This window comes from Heterodontus francisci, chromosome 20 (genome assembly GCF_036365525.1).
Source record: "Heterodontus francisci isolate sHetFra1 chromosome 20, sHetFra1.hap1, whole genome shotgun sequence".
Classification (NCBI taxonomy): domain Eukaryota; kingdom Metazoa; phylum Chordata; class Chondrichthyes; order Heterodontiformes; family Heterodontidae; genus Heterodontus; species Heterodontus francisci.
This window is the reverse complement of record NC_090390.1, coordinates 38,427,011-38,444,579: the sequence shown is the minus strand read 5'-3', so window position 1 is coordinate 38,444,579 and position 17,569 is coordinate 38,427,011. Positions and strand designations below refer to the sequence as shown.

The window sequence follows — 17,569 nt, the reverse complement described above, 5'->3', positions numbered from 1 at the left end:
TCAAGAGGTAATGGTAAGTCTGTACAAGGCATTGATACAGCCATACCTGGAATATTTGATATCCAGGTATTTAAGGCAATGCAGCAAAGGACAACAAATCTGAACAAATTTCATGCACTTGAACCATGAGGAGAGGTTGAAAAGCCTGGGATATTTACTCTGAAGCAGAGAGAGAATCAGGGAGATATTATTCAAGTATTTAAGATTCTTAAGTAAATAGACAAATTGAACCCCAAGAATATGTTTGAGATTCCCATGAAATCTATAACCAGGAGTCAAAAACTCAAACTAATAGGAGGGACAGGACCGTTTTGATTGAGACTATTTTATGCAAAGGATGATGAATGAGTGGAATTATTTACACAGAGAGGCAGCGAAAGCAGATACGGTGAAAAAAATCATAGGAGATACTTGAGGGATTGGGTGATTCACGGGTGTTCACTTTTAAGATCAGCCTTTTTAGTCCTGTACTTTCCAAAGTTCCTATATAACTGGGATTTTGTGTCTGTGTAGGATAGGGTTGTAAAAGAGCATTCTTATAAACGCACATATTGATTTTTATATTTTCTTCTCATGCTTGTGAGTGTTACCAACATCACTAAAATAGATTATTTGGTCATTATCATGTTGCTGTTTATAGGACCTTGCTGTGTGCAAATTGGCTGCTTCATTTGCTACGTTACAATGATTACACTTCAAAAGTATTTTATTAGCAATAAAGCGCATTGGGACATCCTGAAGTCGTGAAGGGCACCGTATAAATATGTTTTTCTTTACTGCATTGGGGAGAATAAACGTGAGCTATTGAGAGAATCAGTATGACGTTTTAGATAGTCTCTGGTTCCTATTGTAGAACATTTTAACGTTTCATCACAGCGCCATCTGCTGTAAAAGACAGAAGAGCTCTGCAGGGAAATTACCAGTTAATAGAATTACAGGTTTTTACTAAGGTTGTAAGACTTATCAGGAGCACAAAAATAATGAGTTCAATGTTTGCAAGGTGCCAATTAGTTTGTGGGTTTGATAATGACTCCAGACATAAATAAATACATAGGATTTGCTATACTGTGAGGACGAGCCAGATCAAACTTGCTAATCTTTGGAGTGACAGGGAACACAATGAGCTCTGACCTAAACCCATTCAAAGTACAACAGAAGCCGTTCAATACGATTCTGATAATCAAATGTCTTTCATTCAGTTTTGATCATAGCCCAAGATTTGTTGAGCAGAGGCTTTTAGTAAGCACCAAGTGGCTCCAGCATACCTGTGTTTACCTGGTTAGTCCAAGGATTTTGTTAGACAAGAAAAACCTGTTAGATAGCAAAAAAACACTATGGCTATTCTTTCTTTGTTTGGTAAGCAATAGTGATTTGTGCTATAGACTTTTAACAACCAAAGGACAGCTCGCCCTGATTTTCTTGCAGTCAATTTCATGAAATGTGAATTTGATGGCAGGAAGGGCAGAAAATAAACCAATCATGACACACCAGCAATAATCCTCCACATTTGAAGTTTAACTGGCATAAATAGTGAATATTTTAATCATTGAACTGTGCAGTGTGCAACAATGAGCTAAGCTTTGTAGTAATGGTTTACTATCTAGTTTATAAAGCCAGATTTACTGACAGGGACATGATAGTCGGTGATGCACTCGAGTAAAGAAATTACTTTTTTATTGCCACAGGACAGTCAACTCTAATACAAAAGAGAGAAAGATCATTGCACTGATAACAGAGCAGGTGAAATCAGCACCCAACCAGAACCTGGAAGGAGTTTCACAACATAAAAATGACCACCAAGGGAATACTTCATTATTATTGTGACATACTAGTAATGCACATGTACCTGTGCTGCAGAGCATTTGATTCTCCTAGTTCTCTGAAGACAGCACAGCCAACATTCTAAATGCATAGGCACATTTATACATTTAAGTACTATATTGTCACTACGTGAACTAGGAAGCATTTGTGGACTATCAATGTGTATAGACATACTGTTGTAAGATATATAACAAATCATAGAATATATGATTATTATGGTACTTATTATTTGGTCTGTTTACCTGCCTACATGCATTTCCAACCTCATCAAGCTCAATGTTTTCAACAGCTTCCCTCCTAATTAATTGAACAGTCTGTTTCATCTGTAGTTAATAGTTTCCCCTGAGAGGCTCCACCACCTGTTGCTATCCTTAACCTCTGATTATCTGCCACTTTAGCCTTTAACAAGGATTAAGATAAGGTCAATGGGCAATTTGAAATTCAGACATTGCTCTCAGTCAGTAAGAACAAGCTCTTTATATTTTAATGCTTATTTATCAATCATACCCATATTAGAAGATGGTAATTTGGCACAATGAGGTTAATTCATTTCTTACGATTAATACAAACAAACTTAAGTTTAAGTATCCACATGTATGTTTGATAATACAGCACAGCCTTGGCACCTTTGATAATGCAGCACTGCATAAGCGCCTCTGATGATGCAGCATTCCCCCAGCACTCTACTGAAGGACTAGTCTGGAAAATGTACTGATGCTCTGAAATGGGGTTTAACCCCACAAACTTCTGACTCAAAGGCAAGAATTCTACCAGTAGAAACTGGCATTTCTCACTGCTTTCCACTGTTGGAATTAAGACAAAGGATTTGCAAAACACTGGCAGGGATAAACAGTTCAGATGAACTTTCTTCATCACCGAACATAAACCAGATATAATGTTCTTATGCTTGATGTTGGTTCAGCTCATCAGACTGCTACATCTTGTAGCTGATGAAAAGAATCGTGAATGGTGCAGACCTGAAATAAAATAGAAAATGCTAATGATACATCATGAGGTTGGTGAACACCTGAAAGAGAAAGTTAAGTTAACGTTTTGGGAAGAACCCTTTGCAAAACGAATTTAGGTGTCCGATGATTTTTAGAAAAGCTTTCATCAAATATCAGCGCCGATTAACTGGGACCGCTGGCAGTGCTGGTAGGTCGGATTGCAAGCATTTTGCTTGGAAAGCTGACTTTGTATGATTTGTGAGGTCAAGTGATTATAATAATCTGTACATATTCTGTGCAAATATTGACCCAAGCGCAAGGTCGTGAGAAGATGGGATCTCTGGTCAGTCAGCAGCTCTTAAAAGGCTGCTACTTGCATTAAAGGATGACATTTTCTCTGCTCTTCAAAATGATAACATCTATATGTCTTGTGTCAGCCATGCAAGACCACACAAAATGTCTCATCCGAAAGACAGCACCTCCAACAATGTAGCACTCCCATAGTACTGCACTGGAGTGCCAGCATTGATTTTTGTGCTCAAGTCCTGGAGTTTGACTTGAACCCTCAACCTCTGTCCCAGAGATGAGAATGCTACTAACTGAAACCAAGGCGTCATCTGCCCTCGCAGCTGGATGTAAAAGATCCTATGGCACGATTTCGAAGAAGTGCAGGGGAGTTATCCCTTATGTCCTGACCAATATTTGACCTTCAATCCACATCACAAAAACAAATTATCAGATCATTATCACATTGCTGTTTGTGGGAGCTCGATCTGCACAATTTGGCTGCCACATTTCCTACATTACAACAATGATTACACTTCAAAAGTACTTCATTGGCTGTAAAGCACCTTGAGACACCTGCAAATCACTATATAAATCCAAGTCTTTCTTCTCTTTTTTCCTTTTTGCATCTGATTATGGAAAAAGACCACACTTAACAGGTGGGAACAAGAACAGAACAGAGGGATAAAAACAAGAAATGCTGGAAATACTCAGCAGGTCTGGCAGCATCTGAGGGGAGAGAAGCAGAGTTAACGTTTCGGGTCAGTGACCCTTCTTCGGAACTTCCTGACCTGCTGAGTATTTCCAGCATTTCTTGTTTTTATTTCATATTTCCAGCATCCGCAGTATTTTGCTTTTATTTTACAGAACAGAGGGAACCCTCCAACTCTCTAAATGGACATTGCCCTCAAAGTTCTGGGCTGGAGGCCATTGCAAGAATGAGGGACAATAAGACTGAAAGTATCCCATCAAGCTTAGGACTAGTACTATTCTCCGCTTATTATTCATTCTTCTCTTGTTAGTTCACTCATTGACACATGTGCGTACACTACACTTCAGCAGAATTACACATATCTTTCCACAGAAGCATATTTGGAGGAATGTCTCACTGCCAACATTCTAACATATGTCTTCTACTGCTTGTGTAGTTGAGGAGAAGAGCCCAGAGATAAATATCTGCCACATGCTTAGCACCATATAGTACCCTGTATCATTCATTCCATTTCCAGTACTTTAGGTACTAAGTTTCAGGAGGGAGAACTGGGTCAGTCACAGAACACGAGCAAGGAGAAGCTAGTAGAAATGGCAAGAGCAAAGATCTTTGCCTAGATGGCCAGTCAAAGCCCTCGTTCAGCTGTTGAGCCTAAGGATTGGGATTTCCTGAGGTCTGCATACCAATGGAATCTGATATCAGAGCATCAACATTTTAAGCAGGTGTGCTCATCAGCTCATCAAACTGCAGACCACCATGGAGAATGGGGTGTCCTGCACCTTCTGAAACAAAGGCTTGAGTGACTGAGGTCTTAAGCACAGTGCAACTTTGTCTGACAGGGGCTGTAGAACCTTGAGCTCCAATATATAAAGCAGTCTTGTTTGTTTGGAGACAGCATGCTAAAGGATTGAAATTAGAGTCTTAATGGATGATTCAACAACCTCAATGCTACTCAATAGTCTGCTGTTACACAGATCACTGGAGAGGAAGGCTTGTATGGAAGACATTAGGGAAATTGAGTCTAATGACATCAAAAGCATGGACAAGGTTTTTAACAGTGTGGTATGGGATAGGTGCAGAGGTAGGTCTTATTGCTGACAAGCAATCTTGGTAATCGGTATTATGTGGGATTCAAAGATCAACTCTGTGTGGAATTGGACACAACGTTTTGCACAGTGTGGTTCAGGTTAAGCAGGCAGCTGGGGAGGGAGATGGAGTCAGTGGTAAGAAAATGGAGTTAATCACAATGGCCAAAAACTATGACTTCAGATCCCATTGTTCTGTTAGAGGAAATTTTGACTCATCCATAACTTGATGCAAGACAGACAGTCTGGGTGAAATTGTAATGATGGAAGATGACCCCTTACCTATATATGATGTCAATGAAGGGCAGGATTGTTTGTGAATTAAGTGGATCAACCACATAAGTGAAGAGCTCATTGATTAGCAAGTTCTTTAAAAAACTTTCTAGCTGTGACTGGGGATCAGGAGGTAAGCCTCTCTCTCGGCTTCACTGTCTTCACTAATGGTTGTGGCTGGGTCTCCTCTTCTACCTGTCCATGGTAATTCCTCTTTGAGTGGCAAAGTTGTGCAATATGTAACAGATTAGAATTAAATCTTTGAGACCTTGGAAGATTGTCGAGCAACATTCCTCGATCTGACCAAACTCTGAACCTTTGTTTTAACATGATGCTGTTGGATGTGTGTACCTTATTATATCACTGTTCACCTCTTGTTGATAGCTGTCTTGAGGGGGTGAGGCAGAGGTGAAGAGAATATCCCTGGCCATCTGCTCAGCCTTCCTTCACCTTCATGATAGGTCGGCATAAAATGAAGGCATTGTAACCACTACCACGTTAGCAGGCCTTTGCATACATAGTTTCTTCATTCGGTAACAGACTATCTGAAAGCAACTCCTTTCTATTTAAGATAGTTATGGGATTGGGGTACAAGGTCCTCTATGGCCAAATGTATGCTATCAATAATGGCATGATGTTGGGGAAGCCTGCTATGTCAAAAAAGTGCAATGATCCCATGAGCTGCTGGCTGCTTTCCAAGGGCAAAGTGAGGAAGGAATTTGGCTGGTGAGTAAGACACCTGTCACCTTCCTTATCCATCAGTGCACTTCTGGTTGAGAAAACTGTCATATATAGCCTCCCGTTACTTTTAAGAATACAGCAGCATGAAAGTTAAAGATTATAGTCACCTTGACAGCTTCCACAGAGCTGTCATGATTATGCAACTTGTGTGAAGACCTGGCTCAAGTTTCTTGGGTGAAACATAGGCGAATTTTGTCAGACATGTCTAGGTAGCTGTAACTTTATCTAGAAAAATGAATGGTTGGATAAGGGCAGGTGCAGGCAGTCTGCTTCAGGTGCATTTCCCTCTCATCTTCCCTCTGTTCCTCCTCCTAAACATGCAGAAGAGGTGTGCCCAATGGGACGTCCATCTTCTGAATTGAGATTGTAGCGACTTAAAGTGCAGCTGCCAATGACATAAAGATGGAAAATAAATTGGAGTATACAAATAGAAAAAAAATAAACATAGGCCAAAAACCAAGACAGCAGCAGAAAAATAGCAAAAAGACAAATTATGAAATTAGCATTGCAGCAAAGCAAACCTTTGCAGCCAATGGTAGCATTAACCTTTAATAGTGCAATCTCCAAAATACCTGAATGTACCCTAAATAGTGAACCCTGTTTTAACTGGATACTTCGTAGCCTGAATGCTTTTGGTGAAAACTGCAGGAAATGCTACCCTGGCAAGGCGCCCAAGTCATGTGCATTCATAAAATCAGCACCAAGGTGTACTTGCATAGATTTTGAAGGCTTAATCTATGATCAACCACAGCACATGAGACTTGGCAGGGTCGAAAATACCACATGGGGTTCGGGGTAAGTGTAGTGTTGTGCCATGTTCTGAAGTCTTCATTAAATGATAACTGCAGGCTTTATATTCAGATTCAACAAAAACACACTATTTATTGTCTTAATTACCTACATTGCATGATTTCAGGTCTAGGTCTTTTCTCTCTTTGGTGTATGTATCTGCTCTCTGTAAATCATGTGCTGAGTGTGTCTCCCAAAATGGTGTCTCCTCCTTTCCCTTGAGTGCGTGTAGGGGTGAGTAGGCGTGAATTGTGGCAGTGGATACTTCTTCAAGATGTCTTCTTTCGTCAGGTAATTCTGTTTCCTGACGATGTTGATTGTGATCAGCTTCAATTCACTGGCAGTTTCAAAACTTAGCAGATTTCCCTTGCTTGCGTCTATAACATATGAACATGACATGTAGACTCATAGGAGGATTTGGGAGTAACTTGGATGATCCCTAGGATTGCTGGAGGGGTATCTGATCCATAGTAGAAGATTTTAGATAATGGCTTGTTCAATTGCTGTTTCTGATTTCTCTGTAGCTCGTGGAATGTTGGGGATCCGTTAGGTTGACTGTTGCTCCTGAGTCAATTACTGCAGAGACTGTCGAATTGTCTATGAGCGCATCACACATGGGCAGGCATTGGTACTTGTGGTTGGGAACAACGAAAATCTTTTCTTGTGCTGCAAAGATGTTATCTTCCTTCTGGCATTCAACTTTATTAATGTCTTGTGTTGGCTTCAATCAGCATAATCTTGTGAAATGTCCCATTTTTCCACAAGCTTTACACTTTTTTCCTCTCGCAGGACAAATTTTGTAGTGAGGATATGTACCACTGTAATGATTGCATGTGGGAACGTGAGGTGATTGTGATCTGTGTCGTGGTCTTCCTTGCCGTGCCTCGGACCTTTCTCTGTTTGTTGTGTTTCTCTGGTGAAACCTTCCTCTTGTGAGATTCACGGATTCTGTCGACAATAATGGCCTGGCCTCGGGAGAATCTTGTCTTATGTTATTTGCCTCTTTCCCTTCCAAGACTTCGGCTTGTCTTTTGCTGGCTTCCAGCGCTCTGCTAATGTCGACTAACCTCTGCAACTTTTAACAATTCGCCCTCTCTAAGAGCGTGCCTTCTTAGTCTTGGTGATTGGAAGGTCATAATGATCTGAGAGATGATTTCTTTGTCCACAACTGTGAAGTTATAATTCTGGCTCGGACTTCTGAAGCTCATCACGTAACGGTCAAGGGTCTTGTTTTGCTTGCCTGATGACATAAATTTTGTCGTGAGTATTTGCCCTCAGTTGAAAATATCTTGTTAGAGCACTCTTCGCTGCATCATAATTATTGCCGGTTCCAGTGTCAGTGTGTGTATCAAAGATATTGTCGACTTTTGGTCCAGTAACACTCTCTTTCTTCGGGATGTATTGATATCGACTGCCACCATTTGGTGTTCGAAGCTTGCTAGCTATTTGCTCCAGTGTGACCCTGGATTGCTGTCCATCTCTGTAAAGGCTGGAAAAACTGGCAATTGTTGTGCACACATGGTGATTGTTTTTGCTTAAATCTGGAATTGTTGATGCAAGTCTTATGTATGTTCCTGCGTTGTCTGTGTGGTTTGCCTTCTTTAAATCCTTTTTTTAAAAAAATGGCTAGTTTGTTCAGGTTTGAAACCATTTTACTTATTTCTGTGTACCTGCAAAACTTTTTTTCCTGTTCCAGCCAAGGTTTTCTCTCTGTTCGAGGCCATGTTTTCTCTCTGATCGAATCCTGGTTTTCTCTCGACGTTTTTTGGTTTGTTTTTGCTTTAAATCCTTGGATCCTTCATGTCTCATCTTTTTTTCTTTTATTTTTCTCCTCATCGTCAGAAATTGTAGTGTTGCGCTGTGTTCTTAAGTCCTCAATAAATGAAAACTGCAGGCTTTATATTTGGATTCAACACAATTGTCTTATTGTCTTACTTATCTACATTGCATGATTTCAGGACCAGGTCTTTTCTCTCTTTGGTGTGTGTGTCTGCTCTCTGTAAACCATCTGCTGAGTGTGTCTCCCAAAAAGGTGTCTCCTCCTTAAATATGTATAATGATGTCATCAGTTTCATCAGTGGCCTGGTCGCTTAAAGGTACGGTTTCTTAAAGATGAAGTCACCATTACATTACATTACAGTGAGAAGCGATCCTAAGGCCTGTTAATGAATTCTCTGACTTTCGCCTGCTCCATCAGGCTGGTGATACAAATGTACATGATGTGGGAAATGACACATAATAGTATTCAACATGTCTGCCTGTTGTGACATACATCTTCATTGTTCCCGGAAGAAGGTATTATGGGATTCGATCTACTGTCGGACATATGTTTAGCTCAGAATTGTAACGTTCTGAACTGATTCAGACTTGGTGAGCCAAGTTACAAGTTGCGATATGTTACAAAGCTAGGATTCGCTGTCATCTTGCTTGCCTGATCTTCCCCATCAACCAAAGCACTTCCGCTGCCTTTGTGTAGTGCTTCAGTTCACCTTTCATTAAACTAGGGCTGTGAGCCAATGTTTTGATGAATTATAGCACTCTACAAAATGTGATATGATCTGCTTGGTCTGAAGTCAGATGAAATCTGGATTTCTTGACTGGTACAAGCTGTTCCAATATGTGTTGTCATGCAGCCAACCCTTGTGGTTGGTATTCCTTTCAAGATACTAATGAAAAGCTGTTTGGATGCAGACTGAGTGGTGTTAATATTTGTAAACTCATGTCTTATTGAGTAATTTTAAGCAATCAAGGGACTGTGTTTGATCTAAGCAGGCAATACCTGTAGTTGGAGAATGCATCTGGTTGGTGAGGCTGCTGGGGACTGTATATATATATATATATATAAAAGCCTGTTTTTTGTTCTCTACATTCTTATCTATCCAATAAGTAGACAAATTAAAATCATCAACAGAGGAAACTCAACAAACTGTAGTTAAAATAATCTTTCTTTCCTTGAAGAATACTCTGGTCTGAAAGGCTTTGGCAGTGTTTGATTGCAAGTCTTCCCTGTGGAATGTGGAATTTAGGGTAATCTCAACATCATCTGTAAAATTCTAGTATTCTGATAGCTACGGATGTCACTCATTACTTAGACGACGAAGAAAGATTCATGGTTTGGCAGACATAAGGATAGACAGAGATCGTATAACATTTCTATGTCACAGAACAAAATAAGTTTACATAATTCAGACTTTAGGGTGCTTGCACAGGGACTCAGCACATCCAAATCGCAGCCTGTTTCCATATCATTCTATCTATGATGGGAATATGACAATGTCCAATGAAATTCAACCACATGCTAGTTACTCTTTTTATTTTGGGATAACATTGAAGTCCCCCACCCAGAGTACACTCTGTGCCCTTACTACCCTCATTGCTTCTTCCAATTGGTGTTCAACATGGAGGAGTACTGATGCATCAGCTGAGCAGTAGGTGGTAATCAGCAGGAAGTTTCTTCGCCCATGTTTGACCTGATGCTGTGAGACCTCATGGGTCTGGAGTTAATGTTGAGGACTCCTAGGGCCACTCCCTTTTGACTGTACACCACTGTGTTACCACCTCTGGTGGGTTTGTCCATAACCAGGGATTGTGATGGACTGGTCTGAGAATTTGACGTCACAGCTTCAGTTAAATTACTTGATTTATGTATAGCTCAAGTTAATAACTGTATGCAAAAGGAATGTTGCTTTAAATCTGATGGCCTTTACCAACACATAATTGAGATTATTTTCCAAGTGTCAATAAATTCTTTGCTTGATTTCTACCAGTTGAAAAATTGTAGTTTTGACGGCATATTTTCTCTTTGAAGTAATTCTGTCTGCAATATCTAAATCCACTATTTTAGACTATTATATAGCATAAGGTGGCAGGTGGAGGAAGAGAAGGGATACCCAATCAACTTTTGATACAAGGCATTTTTCCAGCCTATGTTATACATTCTGACTATGGATGCACAGGTGAGAAATGAGATACAAGGGTTGGCGAGTTGGGCTAGCAGCATCTTGTGAATCCCAAGGCTGGGAAGATTACCTATACTAAGCTAAGGATACTGGTACTGGTAAGTCTACAAAGAATTCTCACTCTGTCCTTCTTCACTTCTATAAATCATTGTCCCTGACTTATGTTTGTCTCAGTGACAACATTAGTTCATAGTACTCTTTCCTATGAGTCAGAAGGTTGTGAATTCAAGCACTACTACAAAATTTAAGTAAATAATCTGGGTTAACCCTTCAGTGCAGTAGTTGGGGAACACTACATTGCCAGAGTTGCTGTATTTTAGATGAGACATTAAACCTAAGCTCTGACTACTTGCTAAGGTGAATGTAAAAGATCTCATGGCACTATTCAAAGAGCACCGTGTTCTCCCACTGTCATGGGCAAGATTCCTTCCCGAACCAACACCAAAAACTGATCATTTATTATTTACAGTTTGTGGGATCTTATTGTGTGAAAATTGGCTGCCATGTGTGTCTACATATCAACAGAAATAGCACTTCAGAAATAATCCATTTATTATATGGTACTTCGGGATATCCTGAGGTCATGATAATGTGCTCATATAAATGGAAGTTTCTTATGCCTCCTGCACTTCTCTCTCTCCTCTATGTCACTTCTCATTCATTTTTGCTTGCCTGCTTCACCTTTTGCTCTCCCACTCTCCTGCTTCACTTCTTATTCTCTTCCAACTTCCTTGTTCACTTCTTATTCTCTTGCTCTTTTCCTTATTCAATTCTCACTCCTTTTCACTCTTTAATTGTTCACTCCCTTTCACACCCTTCACTTCTCATTCTGTTATGCTCTCCTCCTTCACCTTTTGCTTTCCTCTGTCATGTTGTGGTCAGTACTTGGCAGGTGGCTAAAATGTGGAAGGCATGGCAACCAAGAGTGAGTAGGAGTGTTAGGAAACATTGAGGAGGGCAGGCAAACTGTGAGGTGCTCTGGCTAGACAACTGAGCAAATGGGTAGGTTGGGAAATATTCCAGGCCGAAGTTGGGTGAGGGGGAGAGGGAAATTAAGCAGGTAATCCAGGAATGACTAGGTGTGTGGCCAAATGAGCTGGAAACATTTGAGATGCACAAGTGGGTGAGCAAGTTAGGCTATGAAGCACTCAGAGCCTGGTTGAGCAGGCAGGCAAACAGATATGGGCTCAGAAGTAGTGTTGGCAGATGGGCATGCTAATAGGTTGGAAGGTGAATGAGGAAATACTCAGGGTGGCAGGTAAACTGACAGGCTGGGAAGCATTCAGGTGGGTCAGTTAATGAATAGGTAGCCCAGAAAACATTCAAGTCAATGAGCAAGGGGACAAGATGCTCTTGGAGCAGGTAGATAGGCAGGTGATCAGGAAAGCACTCAGGGCAGGGAAGCCAGGAAGCGCTCAGTTTGGGCAGGCAGGTGAATGAAAAGGCAAGTCAGCAAATACTCAGGCTGATGAACAGTAAAACAACCAAGTGGACCAAGAAACCCTTGGGCTGGATGGATGGAAGTCAGGACTTACCATATTAAGCTTCACTACAGTACTTGAGACACTGAGTTCAGCCACAGAACTGCAAGTACATTCAAGGAAGAAAGAACATAGTAACAACTGAGAAGGAAACGAGGTGGTGAGTAAGGATTTGGGAAAAATTGATTTGAGGCAGGTCAGGACTGACTCAAGACGGATCAGGATGTGCCAGACTAGGAAGGTATCTGTGTGGATAGTGGGGTGGGTGATGGTGGAATAATGATTCAGCCTGTGGGAAGGACTCCATATGGGTCACTTTAGGTGATGGGGCCTTTTGAAAGAAACGGGTCAAGTCAGGTCCTTGAAAGGAGCATGGAGGAATGGGCTAGCTCAAGTTGCTGAAAGGAGCATGGGGATTGGTTCAGGCCTGGCCACTGTTGCAGGAAAAAAACACGATAATTACATTTCAATCAGTCAGTATTTCTGGCAGTTCAAGAAACTAAGAACTGAATTTTAGTTGGGGTTTCCTCAAAACAGGAAAATAGTAATCATTTTCAAATATGAACAATACAGCAATTGAGGGTTATTTAATCTAGAAATATTGCCTGTTCCTCCCACACTAAATCACTCAGCTCAGTTCACATCCTCTCTGATGAATCAGCAGAAAGTCAGGAAAGTCACCACACATTGTTCCACATAAAGCTCAGTAGCTTTCTTAAAGACTTTTTTGCTGCTGTACAAGTATTATATGAAGTAATCAAGCAAAATCCTCACAATTCTTTGATATGGTGAACTAGATTTTCACTTTGCTTGGTGCTGATGGTAAATCCAATATTAAAGGGAAAGGCAACTTTGTAGGAAAGGTTTTGTCGTAAAAAAATAATGGCAAATGTTGTTACAAACAAAAAAGATAAGCAACTGTAATTGAGGCCTTTTAGAATTTTTATCTATTGAGGAAGAGACTTCCAATTTTCAGATTGTTCCAGTTATTTCTCGAGTGCTCAGTAAAAGGATGGGCAACCCCACAAAAAGAAGTCATTTAAACCAAAATATGATTTGATCCACACAATATCTGTTCATATAGCATGCACAAGGATTGAAAAGAACATTTTTGTTACCACAGTTTTCTCACTGGAAATAATCCAAACCCACTCGTGTCTTCAAAAAAAAACTGTAGAATATTATTTTATCAAACCATGCTGTTATGATCAGGTGAGAAAGGGGTCTAGGGATTCCCTCTCAGCCTTTTTCCGGTTTGGCCTTAACCGGGTTTAATTTTTTTTAAATACTGTGTTTTTAGCTTCCCCTCAGTGAATCCTTGTTCACTGCTCTCCAATTGTAATGGCAAAGAAATCAACCATACAAGTTTTCTTAGATTTAAGCAAGAAAGGTGTACGTTTATTAACCTTAAGACTCTAATTCAGTTAAAACTACTAAAAATACATGACGCGACCGAGCTAGCATGCATATGCAATAAACACACATGCAGATAGAGACAGCAAAGGTGAAAGAATCAAGGGGAAAGGTTTGAAGCAATAGCTGGAGTTCATTTACTGTTTTTTGAGTTTGATGTAAAGCCTTTGATTGCAGTTCAGTCTTGCCGTCTCTTTGGGGCCCAGTTGCCCCAAAGGGGTTTGAAGTTTCTTCACTATCAGCCTGCAATGGTTTGGGAATGGGCACCCCAGTAAACATATGATTTAGATTAGATTAGAGATACAGCACTGAAACAGGCCCTTCGGCCCACCGAGTCTGTGCCGAACATCAACCACCCATTTATACTAATCCTACACTAATCCCATATTCCTACCAAACATCCCCACCTGTCCCTATATTTCCCGACCACCTACCTATACTAGTGACAATTTATAATGGCCAATTTACCTATCAACCTGCAAGTCTTTTGGCTTGTGGGAGGAAACCGGAGCACCCGGAGAAAACCCACGCAGACACAGGGAGAACTTGCAAACTCCACACAGGCAGTACCCGGAATCGAACCCGGGTCCCTGGAGCTGTGAGGCTGCGGTGCTAACCACTGCGCCACTGTGCCGCCCTGGGGTGGTTTGCAGTTTGCACATTTCCAAGACAGTCTAGGGTGCCTTTGTTCTAGTTGAGGTCTGCAGGGGGAGGTTAGATTTAATTAGCCCTAAGTTGGAATTCTGCTCATGAGAGTCAATAGTGTGTGGATCCATTCTGAATTCTCTTTCATTGCTTTGATGAGTCATGCAAGGGCTTTCGCCTTAGGGGATGGTTGGTTCCCTTTTCTCCTGACTGTGGGGGGTATGATTCTTTGCTACTATTCCCTTTGTCCCCGGGACACTCCTGCTTGCAGGTATTTGTCCAGATTCTACTGCACTTCCCTTCGGCACTTCGATTAGGTGAGGCATCAACCTCACGGCCCTACCCTCTTGAGGACTTTCTTTGTCTCTGCAGGTTTCTGTAAATGCTGTTAGCAGCTCTGGTGGGGTGCTTCTGATGTTCGCATTTACATAGGAGGATGTGGGGTCGAATTTTTCAAACAATCCAGGATTGGCCGACTGGACAGTAGGGGTTTCCATTTGGGATTTCTCTCGGATTTCCTTTAACCTGTCCTCTTTGTCCCTTTTTCCCCTTTCCTCTCTAACCTTTTGCCAGCCTTGTGCTTGCCTGTCCCCTTTTGCTCTCGGCGGGGGTCCCTTACAGTTCACCAGCCCTCTGCTGGAGGATCCTCCAAACACCGATGCAGGACTTAGGGTTGCAGATTTCACTGTAGGTTGGAGTTTCCCCTCAACCTGGCACATGTGGCAACTCCTACAGTACTCCACCACATCTTTGTGGAGTTTTGGCCATCAAACTGCTGTCCTATGCGGGCTTTGGTTTTTCATATACCGACATGTACAGCCATTGTAATCTCATGGGCTATTTTTAATATTTCTCTCCAGTACCTCTGCGGCACCACTACCTGGTGAACCACTGTCCACTCTTTGCTCTCAGGTCTGCGAGGAGAACTCCACTTCCTCATTAGTACCTCATTTTTTAAATAGTAGCAGTCAGGGACTCCCTCTGCTTCAATTTCAGACTGGGCAGCCTCTGCTAACTCTTTTAATACTCGGTCGGCTCGCTGAGCCTCGGCTAGGGAAGATTCATTTAATTCATTCGCTGGGTCTTCTAACTTTCCAAAGAAAATCTCAGACAGACAGACCTCATGGTCATCTGCCTGCAGTGTCAATTCAGTCTCCTCTGGGGGAGCTGCTTTGATCATGGCCTGATTCACTACACATGCAAGGGAACTGCAGGGGAGCGTCTCCTGCCACTGGCCTGTCTCTCTGACCTCCTGCGGTCTCTCTCCCACAACTGGGAAGCTTCCACCTTCATCCCTGCCAGATCATTACCTAGGAGCAGGTCAACCCCGTCCACAGGCAAACTAAGGACAATCCCTACAGTCACCGTTCCCGAAACTAGGTCGCACTCCAGTTGCATCCGATGTAAAAGTACATGCGTACACTGCCGTCCAATACCATTCACCACCATTCTGGTACTTACTGCATTCTCTGGGGGAAAGGTCAAGCCTTTTCTCAGTAAAAGGGATCTAGTGGCCCCTGTGTTCCCTGAGGATTACTATGGGCTTGCTTGCCCCACTCGAGGGGTATGGGGTTACTCTCCTTTCAGACACAAAATCCTGATAACCCTCAGGAATCCTATTAAATTTTTCTGCACTGGCAGCGGTAGGCTTCCTGGGTCTTACTATTGCTGCAGTTAAAGCCATAGCTTGTTCAGCTGTGCTTTCCACCAGGGTCCTTTCTCCTTCACAGGCTGGTGATCCCTGATTAACCCTACAGGTTTTCCCCGTACGAGCAGTCAGCTCTTAGATGACCTGCTTTATTACAATGGAAGCACACAGGTCTCCGGGTCTCACTCCAACTTACAGCACCTACCTTTTTGGCTGGAGGAGGGCCCCCTATGTCTCCTGCTTTTCCCTCTCTCCCAGGACTGCTTGGTCTTCTATCACTTTCCCACCCTTAGTCCTTTTTGGATTTGTGGGGGTGACTAGGAAAAGTTTTCCCCTGGGGAACCGACTTATGGTTGAGAGCAAACTCATCAGCCAGAACTGCGGCTTGCCTGGGTCTATGAACTTTTTATTCCTCTACATGTGTTGTTATGAACAGTGGGAGAGAGTTTTTAAATTCTTCGAGCAAAATTAACTCTCTGAGATTTTCACAGCTGGGCTGCACTTTAAGAGCCCTCAACCATTGGTCAAAAGCCAGCTGCTTACTTCTTTCAAACTCCAAGTAAGTTTGATCGGCTTGCTTCTTGAGGGTTCTAAACTTTTGGTGAAAGGCTGATATGCCCCGAGTATAGCATTTTTTGTCAGTTCATAATTTGGTGAACTCTCATCTGGCAACAGGGAATGAACCTCATGGGCTTTTCCTATTAACTTGCTTTGTAACAGCAGAGTCCAAGTCTCAGCTGACCACTTTAACTGCCTTGCAAGCTTTTCAAAAGATACAAAAAATGCTTCCACATCTCCCTCATTGAATTTTGGGATCAGTTGAGTAGATGTTAACAATTCAGTACCCAGTCCTGAATTACGATCCTCCATAGTGGCCATGCTTTCACTGGGGTTACTCTGTCGCCCCCTAGTTAACTCAAGCTGCCTCAGCTCTCTCTCCTTGCATTCCTTCTAGAAGGTTCTTTCTCTTTCTCTCTCCTCTCTTTCTTTCCCTCTCTCCCGTCTTGTTTTCTCACTCTCCTCTCTCTTTTTCTTTTGCGTGTCTCTCTCTTTCTCTTTTCCTGTCTTCTAATTCAAGTTTCCTCTGTTCCTTGTATCTTTGCTAGCAATACCCTGTCGGAGTCCATTTCTAACCCTGTTTCTGCTTCTTCAGATTCAAGGGAAAAATGTTTGGTCACTAATCTTAGGAGTTCAGACTTTCTAGCTTTGGCACTGACAGTGATCCCACACTGCTCAACCATTTTTCTCAACTCCTCCATAGACAGTGCTTTTAACTTATCCCAAGTTACATCACCCTGGCTTGTGGAGCTACTGGCTTCAGTCACAGACATGTTAGCATTCTGGCACACACAACCACAAGAAAACCTGTATTGAAATCTTTTCTCTTTTTGTTTGGGATCAATTTGACTTCCCATTTCCAATTTCTCATTTGTCTGTGGGTCAAATCTGGATGCCAGCCCCCAAATTTCTGTTACGACCAGTTGAGAAAGGGGTCTAGGGGTTCCTTCTCAGCCTTTTTCTGGTTTGGCCGAAACAGGGTTTAATTTTTTAAAACACCATGTTTTTAGCTTCCCTTCAGTGAATCCTTGTTCACTGCTGTCTAATTGTAATGGCAAAGAAATCAACCATACAAGTTTTCTAGATTTAAACAAGAAAGGTGTAAGTTTATTAACCTTAAAACTCTAATTTGGTTAAAACTACTAAACATATGCGACAGGACCATGCTAGCATGCATATGCAATAAACACTCATGCAGATAGAGACAGAAGA

The 17,569-nt window shown here is 41.8% G+C and overlaps 1 long non-coding RNA gene across 1 annotated transcript in view; it reads right to left on the bottom strand.

The window, feature by feature from the left end:
- Positions 1 to 1,745: 1,745 nt before the first annotated feature.
- LOC137380585 (uncharacterized) overlaps positions 1,746 to 17,569 on the bottom strand; it is a 50,237-nt gene continuing 34,413 nt past the window's right edge. Inside the window, exon 3 of the long non-coding RNA XR_010977052.1 lies at positions 1,746 to 2,798. This is a non-coding gene — a long non-coding RNA (uncharacterized lncRNA). The remainder of the gene's footprint in view (positions 2,799 to 17,569) is intronic.